We start from the raw sequence: 22,219 nt of genomic DNA, 5'->3' as shown, positions 1-22,219 counted from the left end.
TCAAATACAAATGTTCAATACTACAAGGGTTAAATGCAAATTATCTCCAAAAAATGTTCCACGTGGGGTGCTGCCTCCTTAATCTTCAGGGTGCGCTCCCATCATGTAAAATTGTATCAGCACCTTTATTCAAATAAAGATATTTTGCCCTTACAATTTAGCAGAAAATGTTTGTTCATCAAAAAAGTCTGTTAAATCTGTTCCCAACACGTTTGTCATGTCCCAATGTTTTCAAGAATCATGGAGTGCTGTATGTGCTGTACGGATACAGCACTCTATCACCCTTGAGAAAGTAGAGACATGACAAAATGCGTTGGGAACAGATTTAACAGACTTTTTTGATGAACAAACATTCTCTGCTAAATTGTAAGTGCAATGTATCTTTATTTGAAACATGTTACTACAGTCCTGGGGGTATTTACAGTAGGACATAACCACCAACTCTATATTTCACAAGGGCAACAACCACTCACAGCTCTGAGCATGTCCTTGTCCATAGTCCACGAACCTCTGCACTTATGAAAGTGATTCATGACTTTAGTGGGTTGCCACTTCTTTTGCTCCAATGACCAAACTGATTGCATGTGGATTTCAGCATCGGGCTTCACACAACTATTTAGAGAAGAGAAAATGGTTTGTAAGGTCCTGCTTACAGTGAATAATTTCATGTTCTATCATTTGTATGAAACAGAAAAGCAACAGTAAAACAAAACAAGAACATGGGAGATCAGTAAGTTAGAACACGGCTCTTTATAACTTAAACCTCAGTGCCTCAATGAACCCTTTTACTGATTTATTTCCCGGAAACCAGCGATCCCCAACCAGTGGCTCACAAGCAGTATGTTGCTCACCAACCCCCTGGATGTTGCTTCTAGTGGCCTCAAAGTGGGTGCTTAATTTTGAATTCCAGACTTGAAGGCAAGTTTTATTAGCATAGAAGCCATGTTTACAGCCAAACAAGCCTGTAGGCTGCCAGTTCACATAGAAATTGTTATTAAAAAAACATACGCTTACATTAATTAATGAAACAGAACCTATCAGCAAAGAATAAAGCAAAACAACAAAAAACATAATAATCCAAATCCCTTAAACCCATACATAACCCCTCCCGCCCGCAGAGTCCACCTTTCTGTCCATAGGCAACATTCCAAAAAAAACCCCCACCAAATTCCCAATTCCAAAAGGCCACACAGCCTTTATACCACCAAACACAATTCAATATCAAGAAAAAGTCATGTTTGGTTTAATTCCCCTTCTCTCCTCCAAAACTGCATGAAAAGAGAACAGAAGGCAATATTTGCAGGACCTATCTGTCCGTATACTCTGTGCTGTGCAATGTTACTGTCATCACCCTGCCAGTCCACATAGGGGCTACCAAATAGCCAATTACAACCCTTATATTGCACCCCAGAGGCATTTTTCAAGCTTGTGTTGCTCCCCAACAATTTGTACATTTGAATGTGGCTCACGGGTAAAAAAGGTTGAGGAACCCCCGCCTGAAACATATTTATATAAGATCTGAAGCTTTCTACAACTGAGTCTTCTAGTGAACCAAAGTATACAAATATGTAACCCTACTGGTTATTCCAAGTATCTACATTTTTATTTTAAATTGTCATGCAGTTTAGAAACATATCCCACAAATAAGGAGGACTGGGAATAAAAACATGATGCAGATGGCAATGAAATATGCAGCATTTATTTAAACGCTGCTTTGAATCTTACATATTTTTGGCACATGTTATGAATTTATATTTCTGCTTTGCTTTTCCAGTAAACACTGACTTCACTAACTTGGATATATGAAGCAAAATGGAGATTCTCTAGTGTATTTCTACATGTTATTAAAATCATATTTTTTGGTATATGTGCAAGCTGTATTTGTTTCATACAAAATATGGATGAAAAATGAATTTTCTCCATGATGCCTGAATCTGTCAAGAAACACATTCTGTGATACTGTTGACTACTTCAATATGTCCTTCTTCTGTACCATCTTATGAGATTTCTTCATTCACATAGATATTATGAAAGACAAATGAAGAAAGAGATATAAACACTGGAAAACCCATATGCTTTTCACTATATATACAGTATCTTTGCTCTTAAACAAAGATTAGCCCTGGTACCCTGGGGGAATGTTAGCATGAAGAACATATGGAAATAGGCTATGACAAGCTGGTAACAATTTTCCAGATATTAATATGTGTTTAGCCACGACTCCCTGGAGACAGCTGAACATGTTTAAACTTTTCAGATTGGAACTCATGCAAACGTGATTATTTTTAGAACCAATCATTTGGATGAAAACCAGTGCCAGTCTCGCAAATTTGACATGTGAATTGAGAAAAACGTATCCAAAATACAATTTTTGCAAAACTTAGTGGGGTTCATTTAGCAACAATAAATAATGTTGTCTCAGAGCAGTAACTCATATAACTAAACAAAGATTTTCTTGCATTGCATAACCTGCAAAACACTGATCAGAACTATACATAAATGATAATCACACCCTAATTTTGAAATAATTCAAATGGTGCTCTTGATTGCCATATTAGAATTGTCCTTTAGAGGGCAATTATAGAACTGTGCATAATTATATATCTGAAGCAAATTAAAATACTGTAAATAGCAACAAAGCCACATAGCTACTTCCAAGCCAATGCTGCTTTTTCCCAAACACTGCCTTTCTCCAGGTACAGTCACAGGTCTCTTGGCACTCATCTTTTTATCTCAAGCTCAGGCCCCTTGGCACTCTCTTGCAGGTTCATGCTGTACAAGCTTCTTGGGTCTCTTACAGTTTTTCTAGCACATGATGAGAGAGACATGCACATGCCAGAACCCCCAGTTATTGGAGCACACCTCTACAGGCAGCTCCACATTCAGCTGCCACCTAATTACCTGGCTGATAGCAAATACTAACCCAATATCCACCGGACATTACCCTGCAGCCCATATCATGCAACTTAATTGTACACTTCCCTGTATATTTTTTTTTCAGACTGATGCATTTTCCAAAAAGACTCTCACACCACCTAACACCATCAATGAATTTTGGTGGACAGATTCTATAGGTAGGGCTATGGTTGTGCCATATTCTCTCCAGGTTAATAGTGAGCCTAGTAATTTCCAAGCTTTGGGATAACCCAACTCTGATTGGTGCTTCAATAGAGCTTTATTCCAAACTTGTTTTGATAGCTACTTGGTCTTCATGATGTTTCTTTAGGTATGTTTTCTAGCAAACTCTGGTGCCACACAGAAACAGTTATGCAGTGTTTATTTCACTTGGGTTCATTTATAAATATTGGGCAAATTTGCACCTGGGCAGTAACCTATAGCAACCAATCAGTGATTAGCTTTGTTCAGCCAGTTGCAGGTTGAGCAGTGAAAGCAATTATCTGATTTGTTGCCATGGGTTACTGCCCAGTGCATATTTGCCCACTGTTTATAAATGAGGCCACTTATTGCACACAGACTCCATTTCACTAAATACATGAATGCAACCTGTTATCCAGAATGCTCAAGACCTGGGGGTTTTCCAGATAAGGGATCTTCACATAATATGGATCTCCATACCTTTAGTGTACTAGAAAAGCATTTAAAAAGTAAATTAACCCAATATGCTGTTTTTCCTTCCAATAATGATTAATTATATCTTTCTTTGAATCAAGTACAAGGTACTGTTTTATTATTAAAGATAAAAAGGAAATAATTTTAAAAAATTAGAATTATTTGATTAAAATGGGGTCTATGGGAAATGGCCTTTCTGTAATTCAGAGCTTTCTGTATAACAGGTTTCTGGATAATGGATCCCATGCAGGCCCAGATTTGTGGAAAGGCCACCTAGGCCCGGGCCTATGGCGGCAGGATTTTAAGGTGGCGGCATGCTGCCCAACCACACCCACAATGGTTCAAAAACACTGGGGATGCACTGTATATACAATAATTATTTAAATTTCCCATGCGCCAATCGCCATTGCTCTGGTGTAGATGATGAAAATTTGCACGAACGAGGGGAGGGGACTGTGGCGACGAATGGCAGTGTGCCTAGGGGTGCCCACTATGTAAATCCAGCCCTGATCCCATGCCTGTATGTGACTTCTAAAGGCAATCAGCACTACTCAATATGTTGGAGCTCTAAAAATATTTGATAATAATAGGTTATACCAGCACTATTTAGGGATTTTATAGCATAGGTTTTTCAGGTTTTTATTTTTTTTATTTGTTTTTATTTATTTTAGTTTTTATCATTCTAAAAGTTTTTTGTATATTTGAATTCATATAATTATAATTTAATAATATAATAATAAACAACAAAATGTGGAAAAGACTAAGGAAGTGAACTCGTATGCAAGACACTGTGCAAGAAAAGGGGAGAAACTATTCAGTAGAAATGAGATTTGAGGTAACTGTCTTAGACAAAGTGTATCAAATGTAAGTTTTCCTCAGGTATGAAGTTGTTGAAATTATAGATTTTCAGATTATGCCACTGCTTTAGGGGTTGTTATCAAGACATTGCTTTAGACTGTTGAAGGGCTCTCACAGACGAGTGTTTGAAGCTGCGCTCCCCTGCGTTCCGTTTTTATGCGTTCAGCCGCAGGGGAGCGCAGGAGTAGACACATTCAGTTTTTTTCAATGGGGCTGTACTCACACAGGCGCATGTAGGCACCGAACGCAGGTTGAGACGCAACATGCTGCATTTTTCCTGCGTTCGGCGCCTACATGCACCTGTGTGAGTACAGCCCCATTGAAAAAAACTGAATGCATCTACTGCTGCGCTCCCCTGCGGCTGAACGCATAAAAACGGAACGCAGGGGAGCGCAGCTTCAAACACTTGTCTGTAAGAGCCCTGAAGATGTGAAATTGGCTGATATTTACACACAGGTGGGGCAGGGTAAGTGGGCAAGGGGAAACAGCTGAGCAGCCAGATAAGGCATGGGACATCCAGATGTCCTTAATTTTTAAATATATGTGATCATTTTAGAAATACAAGATGTACTGTTTTCACAATTTGCAACAATTTGGCTAAATATTTACAACTGGAGCTGTACAAATGTATTTAGCTACATATCTCCATAAATCCTTTGAAATGTAAGGAGATTTGGGAATTTGCATGGGATGTTTATATTTAGTGAGGATGACACAGTAGTGGCTTCCAGGCACCGAAGTAAAAAAAGTGTATTTGCAATGATCTCACTTTACAATGAACACCATAGATTTACTTAATCATGAGCCAATAATGTCACTCTGACATGTTATTGATTTATTGACATCTTCTTTTGCCCTTTGCCCTTATATTTGCAATAATAAGGGTATCAATTTTTGGTCAAAAAATTGTGCATTTCTGGAAAAAAAATAAACCTCATGTTAAATCTCTTTTATTCAATGCTATCCTTAAGTAGCAACTTTTAAATACTTCTTTATACTGTATGGGCCAGATTTACTAATGTTTGTATTTTTTCGGTTTCCTCAAATTGAACTTTTAAGCTCGAAAAATTGCATATTAAACTAATTACTTTAAACCACAAAACCATGAAAAACTCTACAAACCCTCTCCATTTAAAAGCTGGTGAGCTCATGTACTGTACAAGTCAGTGGGAGCTGTCCTTTGCAAACTGTCAAATCTTTCATTGCTTTAAGTTTTTAGAGATTTTCAGGTTTTTTTCATTTGTATTCACACAAGATTATTCCAAAAACAGGATTTCAAAGTTTTTGCAACCTTATTTGGATTTGTTACTCACTTTTCATTGCTCATGCTTTTTATATCCAGATCTTTTAATCTGGATTAAAAAATAGTTTTTCTTTTTTAAAATGTGAGTTAAGTCACTACGCAAACTTTTTGATAAATAGGCTTACCCTAGTATGAACAGTGCCTAGGGTGGCAGCTTTTGGGGGCGGCCCACGGTTACCTATATAATTGAAAACATTTATTTAAGAAAAAGGGGGTGAGGTATAGGGCCAGCTACACTGATAACAGGAAGTGACATATGCCAGAAGTGATGTCACATGCGTGGCTGTGTGTGACTTCACTTCTGTAAATTGGGGGGGGGCGCTGTTAGGTCTGATGCCTTTGGTGGCACCAGATTTAAATATATTGCTGAGTTTGAGGAGTAAAATGAAAAACAAATGATGCTGTAGTCTGTACACATCCGTTCTGGAAATAAAACTTTTGTGTATAGTGCAGGCTTTACTATCCCAACTGCTGTTATCTTTCCTTATTAAGCCTTGTATCTTTGTGGAAATGACTGTGGAAATACAGTAGCAATATGTTTCACCCTTTCTCAGTGAACCTGAACTCCATGCTGAGAGCCCCTTTCTTTTTTCTCACAAGGAATTTCATTGTTTAATTGTGGTGGTATTTTTACACTTAAAATCATCGTTGCCAGAACTTTGTAATTTGACAGGATTGTTGGTAAGTCAGTTGCCATGGATTGCCATTTTAATAGATAGGGGCCATATTTATTATCATTGGAGACAAACAACACTGGTGATATTGCCCATAGCCACCAATCAGCAATTAGATGTGAACAGTAACCTACAAGTTAGAAAATAAAAGAATACATCTATGGGCAATATCATTGTTGATGTTTGTATCAAATAAACTCCTTGATGTGCACTGCTCCATAACCATTGATTTGGCAAACAAGTTTTTCTCACTATCTAGTCAAACTTGCATTTTACAACTTTTCTTTTTAAGTTCACATAAAACAATTATATTACAAAACAAAATATTAATTGCATTAATATCTACTTTACATTAGCTTTTTGATACATTATGAAATGAAATGCTGCAGGGCTAGTGTAGAGAATATAATGCTCATTTATAACTGAAAGTGAAGTGTGCAAAGTGTATTTTTGTACGCCATTATTTTTGTATCCACAGTGCATCATTTTTCCACAGATCCAGCTTCGTTGCAGCCAAGCTTAGCCACAATGGTGCCAAGCATCAAAACAACTACAATTGCAGCTGCAGGTATTGATGAATCTCACACAATAGGGATTATGTAATTGTTTTGGCACTCATTGCTTACACAACATTTGTTTGTTATTCACTGGGCTCAAGTTTACTGCACCTCTTGACATAACCCGCAATGGGAACCAAGGAATTACCCCCAGCTTGAAGGTGGCAGTAGATCCAGAGTTCCACCAATAGATGCACTTGAACGAGATTCAAAACATGAGACAGATACACTTATGTTGAGAGCAACCATAGGGGAGTGCAGGGAGCAGCCTTAATACACATGTAGATAAATGCATGGCATCAATGCATGCAACAAGTTGCTTCCATTTTTGTAAAAATGTAGTTAAGGCTGCTGCCATATATGAGCTCTTACTGTATGTTATAATTGCAAACAACAACATACATTGGAAGAAAATAATGCGCATAATAAGGAGGGAGTTATTCAAACATGCTTTAGATTCTAAATACTAAAGACAATATAAGTTAAAGTGGATAATTCATGACTGACTAGGAAGAGCTTAAAAGTGAATAATTGGTATATTAAACTTTTCATTAGAACGTTGGTTTATTTAAATTTTCATTAAAAAAAGCCTGTTCCGGTAAAATAACAAAGATTACTGAGCTTTTTTTTATTATTAATCTCACGCTGAGTTTCAGTAAAGACTGCCCGTGATTTTGGCATCAGCGTAAGCATAGGTCCCTTGATGTGTTGGGAATCGTAGAATTTATAATGCTGAACTACCTTTGCCCAATGCCATAGATTCTATAGGACTTACTTTTCTCCAGGACACAAATGGTAGAACACTATGGTGCAAGTGTAAGTGCTGCTGCGTCCACTTTCGCTGGTCCATTCTTTGCACTTTGCACACTGTCTTTCATTAATGCTGCAGTGTGTGTTTCATTGCAACATGCGGGACAGATAGATCAAAGGAAGCACCAAGGAAAGCAGGAGGGAGGAGTAACAAGTGGGTGCATGGCCATTAGGGTCCTTCCTTTGGAGCATTAAGATTTTTATATTTTTATATTTACTTTTTAACTTGCTTTTTAATGACCAAAGTTGTTAATTGGAAGTACTGTCTGATGATACTAAATGGTATCAAATTTAGTTTGGAGGTTAAAAAACACCTTGATAAAGTATTTGCTGTGACCAATTGCTTCCTTCTATCCACAAATAGAAACATTATAGAAAATAAGCACGTGTCCCATTTTGTTTCACCGAAAAATTAGCAAAACTGCAAAAGAATTAGTCAAACAGCAAAATATTCACAAAACGCATTGAAGTCAATGGGCATCAAAAAAATTTTTTTTCTCTCCAAATGCATTAAAGTTAATGGACGTTTTTTTCTTAAGGGATGTTTTTTTCTTAAGGTGACTTTTTTTGTCCAAATACATTAAAGTGAATGGGCTTTTTTTGTCAAGTGACTTTTTTTGTTGCAGTGAATTTTCCACTGCAAATGTTTGCTGCAGTTTTTCAAAAAAATCTGTAGATGGCGAAATGCGTGCCAAATGTTAGGCACCCCCAAGTGATTGAATTGACTTACCTTCAACCCTGGGCCGTTTGATCCTATCGGCAGAAACATCCTGCTGATAGAATGAGGATCCTCCAGAAGAATGAGGATGTTCAAACTTCATTAAAAAATGAGTACCAACAACTGACAAACATTTTCCCAAAGGAGTAAAATGATATTGCTGCATTATTAAAACTCAGTGAGTGAGTGCGTGAAAATTTGCAGCTCTGTGCAGATTTTCATTCCTTCTTGTTATGTTCTTCGCTGAATGTCATTGTTCATTTGGCACACACACAGACATATAGAGGCAGATTTATCATGGTTTGAAGTGAAAATCTGAATTAAAAAAATTCTAATTTTGAGCTAATTTTTGTGTACTTCGTCTAGGGAATAGTCCAAATTCGATTCAAATTTGAAAAAAAATTGAAAATTCGAATATCGAAATTTATCATGTACCGTATATACTCGAATATAAGCCGAGTTTTTCAGCACCCAAAATGTGCTGGAAAAGTGTACCTCGGCTTATACTTGAGTCAGTAGATAACGCCAATGTGCACAATGACCCAAAGCGCGTCAATTGCGTTAATGAAATGTCCTCATGTGCCCTGTTCAGCTGCCTCGTTCCTGGCTGAATTTATTAGTTTAGCCGGACAACATTTTCAACTGCATGACATTGTTCCTGCCGTATATGGGTATGCGGCGATAGCCCCTCCTACATCTTTTGGACATGCGGTGATGCCGATACATTTTCCCAGTTTTTCTAGGTAAAATTAGGTACCTCGGCTTATACTCAGGTCGGCTTTCCTCTTTAAAAAATTCAAATTCACCATCTAAAACCTATGGAATTGCTGATTTAGTCTATGGGGGAGCTCCTAGAACCCATTTGGAGTCAATTGGTGGACTTTGAAAAATCAAAGGTTTTTTTTGGAAAAACTTGGAATCGAATTAGATCGATGCACTGTTACTTCGATTCGTATGATTGAATTCAAACGAAAATGGCCTATTCATCCGAAAAAAAAACCTTTATTTAATTATCACTGTAATTAACCCATTTGCTCTTTTCAATCATTGTTCTGCTGTAAAGTGCTTAATAACTAAATAGCGCTATATAATTAAAGCAATACTTATACATAAATACTTATGTGCAGGATCCTTACCACAATTATTTATTATTTATCAGGTTATTGGAAAAGTTAACTGCTACTTTTTACATGTAGAATACATTTTCAGAGGGGTCACTAGCTTAGGCAATTGCATTCCTGCAAAATAACTTCTCTAGTTGATTCATTAAATGTTATTTACTGCAGGATAGGGTGCAAAGTGCAGAAATGGGCGCTAACCTCCATGTTTTTTACAGTTTGCCCCCTGCCCTGCAGGTCAGTTTTGGAGCACTGATATCTGTATGTGCCCTATGAATTGAGTTGTATTAATGAGAGGTAGGAGAAGGAACGCACATAGGTGTCATTAGGACAAGAAACTTAAGAAGCCCTAATGTATGCAGGCCACAATGGAACCCTATACTTACCACTGGACCTATGACAGGCGGTAGGGCAAGGCTGGCTTGTGTCAAACAAAATAGTGCTCTACCTCAAATTAGAATTTTTAGCCATTGCAAGGTGTAGGGCACTGTCAGACCACAGACAGAAGTGGTGTTTGAGTGCTTCTGCACTTCTGTCAGGGGGTCACAGTAAATGACTCCTTATGTACAGGTATGTCTGTCCAGCATCTGCAAGCAAAACATTTCTTTGTTTCCTCTAATATTCATCCTATAGATATGAAGTAAGGTTTTCCCATTTTTTTTTTTTTGCTTTATGAACAGAAACGGAACTAGAGGCAGGAGGCGCAGCCGGGCCCCCGTCCCCCTCCGTACACCCGGAACTGGCCCGGGAATATGCGCCCGAAGCGGCGCACGGACTGCCGGGGGGCCCTGGCCCGCTCGCACCCCCTGCTCCCCTGGTAGTTCCGCCCCTGTTTATGAAGTCTCAGTAATTTCAAGTCTCAAAGTTGAAATACATTGTGGGAACTTAGCATTTACTTCAATTATTTTGTATTTCTCACATACAGCAGTGGTATTCTATACAAAAACACACACTCCCTGTGCTCCCCAGGCGCTTCCTTATCAATCCAATCTATACCAAGCTATCTGCCTGTCTGGCTGGCTACCATTTAAATATCCAATAAACTGTCCTCATCTTTGAAAAACCACAGACTTAAACCAATGGGGTATTTCGGATGCGTTTAATTATTTTCTAAAATAAAAGTATGTGTCATTGCTTGAAGTCAATTCTGCAGATTTTTCTTTTACACTATTTTGTGCAAGTTTAGGGGGTTTTCTTATAAATAAATCTTTGCCTTTAGGGAACCATGTAATGCGATGCAGCTGTTCATGGAAATGACGTGGGCTCATTCAAGAGGAACAAGCATTTTCCCACTGTTATTTTATTAGAGGAAATCTTTGATTTACATTTGTTAAGTCTGCCTGTACCTAACTTTATTATTATTTAAAAAAATCATTTGGACCCAGGCAAGCTGTCATAGCATTTTGCATATCACAGTGGGTTAGTATTTACCACTGTTACTTTGCAGTGCTTGGCTCTTGAGGTCATTTCCAGTGCCTGTGATTACATATTGGTGGAAACAAAACGCTTTAGGACGTGTAACTTTTAGTATCATGGAAAACCACTTTGCTTTTACTTCAATGGTTGGCTCAAGGATTGCATGCTCGTTTCTTTTTCTGGTCATTTCCAGACAGAGTTTACCCTGCAAGGAGTTTGCATATGCTTGTGTGAGTCTCCTCTCACTTTCCAAAAATGAACAGACATTACTTATTGCCCAGGCAAGCTGTCATAGTACAGGCAGTCCCCTGGTTACGTTTGAGATAGGGTCTATAGGTTTGCTCTTAAACTGAATTTGTATGTAAGTTGAAACATATATATTTACTTATTAAATGCCACTTAGGCCAATGTTTGTCTTGCAAACCAAATGTATATATATATATAAACATAAAGCTTTGCCAATGGAGTAACTCACCAAATTACATGGGTGGCCCAGGTGCACCTTCCCCAGACCCTCAGGCGGACAATCCGTGATTGTTTGTCTTAACATAGTTTTTATTTTTACCTTTCTGTGCTCCGCAGTAGACAACACACCCGAAATGGGGCTGGGGCAGGTGGTTTATTAAAGCTAAATGCTAATAAAAGTCAAGCAAGCATGTTACTGTAATGGCCCCCAATTCTAAGTGTGAGTTGTATGTAAGTCAGGTGTTTGTAACTCGAGGACTCCCTGTAATTGCACATGTTCCATTCATTTTGCATAATTTGCACTGTAGAGTATTTATTTATTTTATTATAGTATTTATTAACCTAGACTCATACCCATAATAACTTCAACACTGAATCACAATTGGTCAGTAGTTACCACTGCTACCTTGCAGTGCTTGGCTCCTGAGTTCAATTCCAGCCAGAGTTCTCCCTACAAGGAGCTTGTGTGGGTGTCCCCTTGCTTTCCAAAAATATACAGCATTTTTTCCCTTTATTTTCTCATCTTCAAGACCTACAGGCACATTTACTTAGGTCTGAATTTTCTATTTGGAAACCTTTGTCATACTTCGCGCAACTACGTCAGACTAGGTAAATAAACACTGGCGTACATTCACTGGCAAAAATTCATCAACTGGAACTTTTCATATCGAATTTTCACCAGCATTTCTTTCTTCCTAGAGAAATTTCATCAAAATACTTACACTTACGTCAGTTTAAAAATGGTGCGTACATACAGGTCACATGTATGTCTTTATTAGTGAAATTTCTGGAAGTAGCCACCTATTATTAAAAATGTCCAAGTAAGCAAAATAGAGACAAAAGCGATCTTCTATTGTCTTAAAAATTAGCCTACTAGTGATGTGCCGGTCGAGAAAAACTCAACCCACACCTGGCCCATACCCATGCACCCCTGATCCATGCCCGCCCGCACACGTCTTCCGCCTTCCATTTATAGACCTGCGCCAACCCACCCCACCCCACCAATGATGTCACAAAAGGTGAGGGGCGGGCAGGCGCACACCTATTAAACTGGAAGCCGAAAGCGACTGTGTGAGATTGCGGGCAGGCAGGGGAGTTCAACCCAAACCTGCTCCGTGACCTGCAAATGGGGCAACGAGGTCAGCCCGAACCCGCCCGGCCACAGCAGCACAAATAAAAATATATTTTTTTTAAATAAAAGAGAATAAAAAAAATTGAAAAAGCTAGATGGGGCCCTATTCACTCTGGCCCCCTAGTCTATTGTCTAGGGTAACCTATTCATTAATTCCCCCCTGTTTATAGTTATCCTTGTGGGTTTTTGTCGAGCTAAACTGGGTAACAGCTGCACCCTTCTTTAATTCCCTGATTGCACCATGGGAAATGTTTATGGGTTTTATTTGGTTTATTTGCATGACAGCAAAAATATACTTAGTATTTGTACCAAAGAACTGGGATCTGTACAAACACTGTACAAACACAAAAGTCCTGTTCTGAATTATAGCAAAGCCAGTTATAGTTTTATATATACAAACTTATACAAACTTATAATGCTCACAAATAGTGTAGGATGTACAATGAGGGGCCTTGACGTGACATGTGAGCTTACATATTTTTGTAAGCCCAAGTGTGGTACTAATGACTCTTTTTTTGTAATAATTATTTTTAAAGGCAAACTTTCTCTTTTTCCAGTTAATACGACCCTTTTTATGCATGGGGGAAAGGAAGATCAGTGTCTTTACACAGATCATGCTTTCCCCTACTAAGGAGAGCATCATGCAGTCTTGTCCAAAGTTAAATAATAATTAGCCTGTATCCAGCCAATACAATCCCATGGATATGTAATCACCATAACAGCTGCAAGTTCAGCTCAAATCTGAAGAAAGGTTTTCCCATCTCCAGGTGTCCTTTATATTATGAGCCGACTAAATCCCTGGTCTGTGTTAATGAAGGCTGTAGTGCTTTAAAATGATTTATTTTCGCTTTCTGTTGCATTTCTTAAGTCAAGGATCTTTTAGAAATGTATTGATACTCCTACTCCTCCCTTCCTGATCATGTCTAGTCATACATAATACCTGGGATAGTGTTTGCAATTGTTGATGATACAGAGCAGCATTGTTCTGATCTAGACCCTGTTTCCAGTGTGCCCATCACAACTAAACCCTTCATTAAGCCACTGTGACACTTGCAGTTTATTCCTGGAGAAAAAAACATTACAAATAACTTACACAGTGCACAGTGCAATCACAAGACAACGTTGCAACAAACACCCTGCAATTGCTTTACAGAGCGCTCACCCTTTTGGTTCAGAGTACCACTGGCTTTCTTCATTTTCTTAGATGAGATATATTGGAAGTAATTCAGTGATTCTTTATATAAAACTTTAAACAACAACACTTGATGACTTTTTAAAAAATGATATTGCCTTTTTCTAAAGCTTTCTTGAATGAACATATGCTGCAAACTGGAGCAGAGATCTTTATCTTTGTTTTATCCTTTATACACTCATTTCTGTCCTATACAGTCAAATTGTTTGTTTTAAGCTCTGATGTTCCTTTGGGGATTATTTGTTTGAGTTACACAGACTTGTTGATATACTGAGAGGAGGACAAGCTTTGAACTGTCTGCACTCAGGAGAAACTGTGATGTTTATTTAGTTTCAGGCTGTGGAGCATGAAGAGGTACAGCTGGATTTCTGGCTTGTTGCTGGAAATATTTCCTGCCTCAGTAAATTTGCTAGGAAGACATTTAGAAAACACCTAATTTTACGGGATTGAAGCACCATTACCAGATAATAGCTGGCTGGGATATTGGAACAGAAACAAAAATCCTGGCATTAACAGGGAACATTGTGGCTTCATTCTGCAAGGATTAAAATGTTGGACCGGGTGATCTGGGTGATCTGGGTGATCTGGGGCTCTCACATCAGAGACCCACACGCACCCATTCCGGGCCCCAGCCCCCCTTCGGCAGCTGCCTCCACCCCTCCCCCTAACCATTGCGTACCTGCAACTTTCTTCTATCGGTTGGGCCGGGGAGAGATCACCAGGCAGGTCAGGCAGGTGGGAGCAGATCTGGGCTGGCAGGGGCTCATGAGGACTGAAGCCCACCAGGTTTTTTCCTGGTGCCAACCCAATCTGACCCTGAAGGAGTTTATATGTTCTACATGTCCTCCCATACACCAAAAACATGAAATCAAGTAAATTGTCTCCTGCTGTAATTTACAAAGTAAAGTACATTTGATAGGGACCTTAGATTGCAAGCTCTGCTAGGCTGGACTGATGTTAATGATGAAAAATCTCTTGGAATAGCTAATTAAATGTATTTGTTCTAAATAAATGGCAAATAATTATAATTTAGTAATGCAGGGCAAATTTACATTACAATAAATTATAGCAGCAATCCACCTGGTAGACGATCAAATACCGCTCAAGACCCTGAATAAACAATATAGTAATACAAGAAGTAGGCAGTCTCACACATGGACAATTTAATTGGTGCACAAAACAATGATAGATTTATTCTCCTCCCTCTTCAAGCGTTTTGCATCATCGATGAAGCGAAATGTGCTGGGAGGGAAGAGCTCATTGAATCACACTCTGGTTGGCATCTGCAGTCAGCAGTTATTTGAATGTATTCTAATAGACCAGTGATCTTCTGTGATTTTTGTAACCTTTTCCAAACTACAGTAGATCAACTTCAGTCTTGACTTGAAACAATGTAGCAGAACAGAACTAGAGTTGTGTCTAGTCAACAGCTGAATTTTGGAACATTGTTTTCAACGGCAGGGCAAAAAGGGCCAAACTATTATTTTCTTTAATTGCAATTAAATTTACAAAAAATGTAAAACTGTCAAATAATTTTAATGAATTTATATTGGAGAAGTGCATAAACCTATATTTTATTCTGTGTACTTTGTATTGTGTTTATTTAGTTATTTAGAATTTTGAGCCACAAGTGTATACAGTGCTTTCCCAGCTGTAAAAAACAAACAGAGTTAAAGTTAATACAAAGCAAGCAGTGAGAGGAAAGGTCCCTTGTCCTTTTAATAGTATGTTCCCATGTTTCAGTGAGTTTCTCCCACATTCAGAACATTTTAATTATGTTAAACATAAAATGTAGTATGTGTTTGTGTGTATGCGCATACATGGGTAATTAAATTCCATTGGGACAGGAACTGATGTGTATGATAAATGTCACCCTAAATCACTGCTTAGTATGTCAGTTCTGCATAAAGTAATAATAAAAACGATACTGTCCCTTTAGTTGATGCGGTTGCCTTTTTCACCCCCATGTTTTAACAGCTGCTGTGTTTGAGTGAACTCCAATTTGAAAACAGTCTGCAGTATATTTGCTTCTAAAATTATAACATGCTTCTAAAGTTTTCTACTATTAACCTCATGTCAGATGCAGACATTAATGTCTGTTGTTTTACTCAACAGCACATGCCCAACATGTCCAAATGCTTTGACTTAAAATATGACATTTTTATAAACTGCTTAAGCTGCATTTTCTGTTTTTTTGGATTAGATAGACAGGAAGTTTTTTTTCTGCACCAAAAAGCACTGAAATGTGTAGAATTTGTTTCTCAGTCGCAAGCTCTGTGGCTTTTTTCTCATTTGTACTCAGGGCGGCCATCAGAGGGGACAGGGGGGAGAGTTGTAGGGGGCCCAAGGGTAAGGGGGGCCCTGGCCACGCCATACTTACTTGATTAGCCGGGCCCCCTGTCTTTCTGAGAGCTGCTGACTTCGGGAAAGCATGGACGTTTAAGGGGCCCTGGCCACCAATTTTCTTATAATGTGGGGGGGGGCCTGGCCACAAAAATTTTTTTTCTCATGTGGGGTCCTAGCCACCAATATTTTTAAATGGGGGTGCCTGGCCATAAATGTTTTTTATATGGGGGGCCCCGACCACCAATATCTTTTTATTTTTTATTAACATATTATTAACATATTAACATTAACACTGACAGGAATACTCTGCTGCACTTCGATTCCTTTCATTCGATTCAAGTAAAAAAATCCCTTCCAAAATCACAATTTAGTAGGGTCAAACGTATTGTGACGGACAGTCAAATACTATCCCAGAGATTGGATGAGATGCAAGATAAATTTAGAGAACGAGGTTATCCCAATAAATTGCTACAATCCCAACGGGAGGAAATCGAGAATCCAAATTTTAACAGTCATACTTTGGGCCAAAATAGACAACGTGGGGATCGTATTCCTTTTGTGTCAAAATATAATACCTTAAGTCATCAGGTGACAGATATTATCAGAAAACATTGGAAGATTCTTAAGGAGGGCATTCCTCAAGTGAAGAGTTTTAGCGAACTACCCCTGATATCCTATAAGAAGGATAGGACATTGGCATCCATGTTGGTTAAATCCGACATAGGAGGCAAGAGACAGATTCAAACAACTTTGTGTCCTGTAAAAAATTGAACTTTTCCTTGTTTGGAGTGCAACTGCTGCTCTAATTGCCAGAAAGGGGATGTGGTATATCACCCACGTAAAGGTACACCAATAAAAATTCGGGGTTTTTACACATGCGCATCAAGTTTTGTCGCATACATTATAAAATGCCCATGTGGCTTACTATATGTGGGACAGACAACACGTCCCGTTAGAGAGCGCATGAGAGAGCATAAATCTGCAATCAGAACTGGCAAAAGAGAGCAAACAGTTGCACACCATTTTATAGAGACAGGCCACGGAATACACCAACTAAAATATCAAGTGATGGACCATGTACCTACTCTTAGACGAGGGGGGGACCATCTGGATAAGACGGTTGGAGACACTAGCCCCACAAGGGTTAAATCGAGAATATGACCTCCAAGCTATTTTCCGCTAAATACTTTGGTTTTAATTGTTTTTAATTATTATGTCTTTCAGATGTGTCTGATTCAGTACTACGACTGTATGATATAGAGTTAAGAAGTTTTGTATGAATATAACGACTTTGTTACAAAATTGTATCCATATTTTAGTTACTGCACTTAATGACTACATTTGTATCTTTATACTACTTTGTATCCAGTAGGTGGCGAAAATTTGTCTATAAAAGAGCTAATTTAATCAGTGTTAAGTGAGCTTGAAAAAAGGCCGCATGTAGGCCTGAAACATTGCTAACCAGATACTGCCATGAAAAATTGAATAAAGGCATTTTTATTCTACAAGGTGCTGTACAGAAATTTTTCTATTACGCTGTTCCTGGTGGAGGATGGACCACTGATGGTACATGCACCTGTTCCTTAAGATTGGGGGAAATAGACAAGCTGACTCTGAAGTGTTTGTATTAACATGTGGGAACCCTAGCCACCAATATTTTTTTTGTGTTTTTACTGTGTGGTGGAGGCGGACCTGTGGGGTGGGGAGAGCAGACCTGTAGGTGGGGCTTGCGGTGGGCCCAGGAAATGTTGTCGTATGGGGCCCTGCGATTCCTGATGGTGGTCCTGTTTGTACTATTATGTATATGCAGACAGGGCCGCCATCAGGGGGGGACAGGGGGGACAAGCGTACCGGGCCCGGGCATGAAGGGGGGCCCGGCAGCGCTGCATTTTTTGAAGATCCGGGCCCCCCTTACGAGCGCCCGAGCCGTACGTCCTCCCTCTAAGTTGCCGAATGCGGAAGTGCCGAAAAGCCGAAGCCGATCCGCCGAAAAGACCCGAAGTCACGGAAAGACCCGAAGTCACGAAGCGCTGAAAAGACCCGAAGTCACGAAGCGCCGAAAAGACCCGAAGTCACGAAAACAGCCGAAGCCGAAGTCCTGAAGCGGCGCAAAGGCCCGAAGTCACGAAAGGAGGCGAAGTTGAAGTAGTGAAGCCATGAGTTCAATTCTACTGAACACCAGTTTGTATATTTTTTTTTTTTTTAATCCCCTGGCCACCAATGTATTATTTTAATATTCTATAGGCCCCTGCCACCAATCTTTTTGTAAAAAAAATTTTTTTGGGGCCCCAATTTTTTTTAACTTGTAAGGGGGCCCCTGACACCAATGTTTTTTTTAAAAAAACTTTTTTTTTTTTTTTTTTTAATTTTTTGGGGCCCCAATTTGTTTTTAACTTATAAGGGGACCCCTGCCACCAATGTTTTTTTTTAAAAAAAACATTTTTTTTAAAAAAAAAACATTTTTTTTTAAAAAAAAAACATTTTTTTTTAAAAAAAAAACATTTTTTTTTAAAAAAAAACATTTTTTTTAAAAAAAACTTTTTTTTTAATTTTTTTTTTTTAAATTTTTTGGGGCCCCAATTTTTTTCATCTTGTAAGGGGGCCCCTGCCACTTTTTTTTTTTTCAAAAAAATTTTTTTAAAAAATTTTTTTTTGGGGCCCAAATTTGTTTTTAACTTATAAGGGGGCCCCTGCCACCAATGTTTTTTTTAAAAAAACATTTTTTTTTACATTTTTTTTTTTGGGGCCCCAATCTTTTATAAGGGGGCCCTGACCATCAATAGCTTTTTATAACTTGTGTGGGGGGGTTACTTTTTTAGCGATGATGTCTGTGTGGTCTTTTAACTGCGATGTGGAGTGGGCGGCATATGGGGTGGAGCTTGGTCGTTAGTGTGGGCGGGGCCCAGGGGGCCCCAAAAATTTTGTTGTACGGGGCCCCGTGATTTCTAATGGCGGCCCTGTATGCAGAGCTAAAACTCTGGTGCCAGAACACAGGAACAATATTTGAGTTCCCTGGGGCCTAATATACAGGGGCGCTCTGCCAATGAGGCGAGTTGAGGCACTCGCCTCAGGCGGCAGCGCCCCCCTGGTTGCCAGGGGCGGCAAAAATGCCACTCCTGGTAACTAGCGATGTGGACTGTCCTGCGCTGAAGGTGAGAGGCAGGGGGGTGGCAAAAACTAAGGCCGCCTCGGGCGGCAAATTGGGCAGGATCGCCCCTGCTAATATAGTATTGAATTTGGGCTGCTACTTATAATAGGACTAGGGCATAAAAATGGAACCTGCCCCCCCCAAAAGTATATTACTATTATTGTATTATGTGTGGGGCATCCCATTTTTGTATTTACACGTTCTATTAAACATCCTCCTATTTATGTTGGCTGTGAGCAGTTCGCTGGGTTCTGCCAATAAACAAATAATCTCAGGGATACCCATTTATCAAAGGTCATATCAATTCATGTGATTTTTTTTTACTCTAATCATTATCAATTGGAAGGTTATTTAAGAAACAATTTGAACGTCTAAAACTCAAACTAATATTACCGGCCTAAAAATTCAAATCAAATTCTACTAAACTCGAATTGAGTTTTTTCTCTGAAAAGTCAGGAAGGCTATTAACATCTTCAAATGGGACACTGGACCTCTGCCATTGACTTCTACTTGAACTCAGCAGGTTTTAGGTGGCGAATAGTCCCAGGTCCAGGTATGATAAATCTCGAATTCAAATTTAAATTCAAATTTGAATTATTCCCAACTTGAATTTGTGAGTTTTGACCAATAATCCAACTAGAAAATTCAAATTTGAGCTTCCAATCAAAACTTAATAAATCTGCCCCTTAGAGTTGGCTGTACCTTAGCAGCTATTTATTGTATACAGGCTTAGTCTAGGAAAACAGGTTGTGTTTAGTTAGCCCCTCCTTGAGAAATTTCCTGTGGACATCAATGAGTACAGATATGGGATCTTTAATCAGGAAATTCAAATATCAAGAAAACACTAAATAACATCTAACATAGGGACAGATTTACTAAAAGGCGAAGTGCCGACGCTGGAGAAAATTCGCCAGAAATCCCATCCACATCACCAATTTACTAACAGGTGCAGAGGAAAATTCACTAGTGAAAGAGTACATTGCTAGAGATGTTTCTCACCCTTTCATCTGGTGAATTTTCGCTCAGGCGTACGATTGCTACCATTATGTTACCCCTTTCGCCAGAGTTTCCTTCACCAGCTTAGACCTGGTGAACTGATAAGATGAAGCAACACCCTCCTCAATCTTATGTCAGTGACATCATATCCTGTATGCCGCAAAGTCATAAAATTTTTTAAAAACTGCTGGCATTTTTTCATTTTTAAAAGTGGTATTGTGTTTAAAAGTTGTAACTGTTAAACATTTTTGTTTGAACATTTTTTTACAATGTGAGGGGCATGCCACATTTGTGTTAGGGAGGGCTCATGTCTAGGGCATTAGAGGATTTCTTTTGTCTTTATTTTGCTTTCTTGGACATTTTGAATAATAAGTGTCCACTTCAAGCATTTGCACCAACATCTCTAATAAAGACGTATATATGACCTATATGTACCCGTCCTATTTAAATTGACCTAAGTGTACTAACAAAGTTTCGCTAGGCAGAAATGAACGTTATCAAAAGTTCACTAAAAATGCTCCGGCTGACAAATTTAAGCTACGCCAAGACGAAATTGCACATTTTAGTGAATTAGCACAGTGGTAGCGAATTAATAGCTGGCAAAAGAGTTTAGTGAATTTGCCCCATACAGTCCAATTCAAGCAAATATTTCTAAATATAACAATTCCTTGTATTTAAGATTTGGTGATCCAAATTACAGAAATATAACTTATCCAGATAACCTCCAGAGCCACTAGCATATTAAAAGTTGTATACTGCTCATAGACCCCTCTACATGACGTGCTTCTACTGGTTTGATACTACTTTTTTTAAATATGTACAGTACATACCAAAAAAATTAGTCTGGATATTCACACATTAGTTAAAGCTCATTTCTGCTATACCATAAGAAAAAAAAACATTCTTACTGTTCATATAAACCACACTAGCCCATTTTACTGCTTTATGGCAAAATAACTGATACAAGTTTGTTAGAGACATATGTAGAAATGTGTCTGTATAAAATACATTCCTTTGTAAAACCAAGATACTACTTCTTGGGAAAACACTGCCATATGTGGTCAGAACAAAGACACAGCATAGACAGAAGAATATGCTTTCTTCACTCACCATCTGTATAATTAGGGAAATGATGATATATTGTATGTCCAATGAGCTTTCTTCATTTCTAGGTTGTTTTTAGCAGATGTGTCCAGTGAGAACTATAATCACAGGCATATTCTTAGCTAGCAAAGCGGAGACCCACTGAAAAATACCAGTCATGCAGTTGTATTTTAATGTAAGTATAGTTTATATAATACAAAACTTACGAACAACAAAACAGAAGGTGCTGGGTGTTAGGACAATGGTTTACAACCTAGAACACTCATTTTCAGGCACCAATTATAAGGTAGGAAAATGTCAGGCTCTTCTGGTGTTTTCTCCTACAGCTTGCTGGTTATTGGTTGCCAAGGACTCTGCCAAGTCCTAGTCTTCATCTGCTCTGTCCTGTCCAGTCCAGTTTCTATGCCAGCATTATCCCACTTCTTTCCTCCATCTGCTCTATTATGTCTAGTTCATCATCCACTCCATCTTTATTCAGCTTGACGCTGATTCTACGCCCCTGTTCCTGCACGCACTGTATCAGCTCTTGTCTGAAGGACTTTCCTACCTCTGCCTCCTCAGTGCCCCCTACCTATTCCTGACAGAGAAGAACATAAATCCAAAACAGATCAGTAATTATATAAAACTGCTGTGTAAATCTATGTACTCAGGACCTATTTTTCAACCTGAATAAAGATAAGCCTATACAAACCCACCCTTATGTAACAGGTAATGTAGAGTTGATTTGAGTGTCAAGGTAATTTAGGAAACATTGACAGTTTTATCAAAAAAACTCTATCTACCACTTAACTATAATTCCATCAGTGACACTG

The sequence above is a fragment of the Xenopus laevis genome, chromosome 1S (genome assembly GCF_017654675.1).
Source record: "Xenopus laevis strain J_2021 chromosome 1S, Xenopus_laevis_v10.1, whole genome shotgun sequence".
NCBI lineage: Eukaryota > Metazoa > Chordata > Amphibia > Anura > Pipidae > Xenopus > Xenopus laevis.
Note: the sequence above shows the minus strand (reverse complement) of the source record.